Here is a 794-nt window from a genome sequence, read left to right as displayed (position 1 = left end):
TAAATCCCAAGAATCGATTAGTCTAGCCTGTTTTCAGTTAATGGACGGAGCATTGAAGCGCACCTCCCATCCAATATAATCTCTATAAGCATTGTGCTTTGGTACTTTTAATATGAAACAAAGTCTCAGATTTCAAATTCTGTCTGTTGTATTGCAGAATCAAAACAATAAGTGGCGTTTTGGTGCCGTTTAGGAGTGACAGATCGCTGTAGCGATCATCTCCTCCGCTTTATTACTAGTTATAGCACAAAATAAACATGACTAAACATCCGAAGGCAAGTTAAAAGAAAGAGTACAATTCAGCCGCGCAAAGACGTCAATATAACGGCTTGTAAACAATGTCACGTCACATTTACCTCAGAAAAACATATTCGGTGACCATAAATTAATTAGTCAGATTGAAAAATAAACTGTAGAGAGGAGCATTTTGCAAAATATATGCACCATATAATATATTCATTATAAATTTTACTGTTCTTCAATGTTTAATTTATGTTTGAATAAATCCATTATAGTAATGTTGTACCAACTGACTCTCATGTATATTTTACAGCATTAGTTGAGATTTTTTTTCCTTGAGAAAATTTGGCTTACTATAATCGAATCAAATCGCAAGCTTGTGAATGAGAATCGAATCGAATCGTGAAATTTGTGTCAAAACCCAGCCCTAATTATCTACTTTCATACATATAATTACTAAATAATTAAATACATATAACTAAATAATATCCAAGAAAATATTATAATATCCAGCTTATCATAATATTATGCAATTCTATTTGATATTACATTCT

General features: G+C 31.5%; 1 pseudogene; it reads right to left on the bottom strand.

Annotated features, from left to right (window-relative positions):
* Positions 1-794, bottom strand: part of LOC107704366 (zinc finger protein 410-like) — an 11,818-nt pseudogene that overhangs the window by 3,082 nt on the left and 7,942 nt on the right.

The sequence above is a fragment of the Sinocyclocheilus anshuiensis genome, unplaced genomic scaffold (genome assembly GCF_001515605.1).
Source record: "Sinocyclocheilus anshuiensis isolate Anshui unplaced genomic scaffold, SAMN03320099.WGS_v1.1 scaffold1115, whole genome shotgun sequence".
Taxonomy (NCBI): domain Eukaryota; kingdom Metazoa; phylum Chordata; class Actinopteri; order Cypriniformes; family Cyprinidae; genus Sinocyclocheilus; species Sinocyclocheilus anshuiensis.
This window is presented reverse-complemented; position numbering and strand designations above follow the sequence as displayed.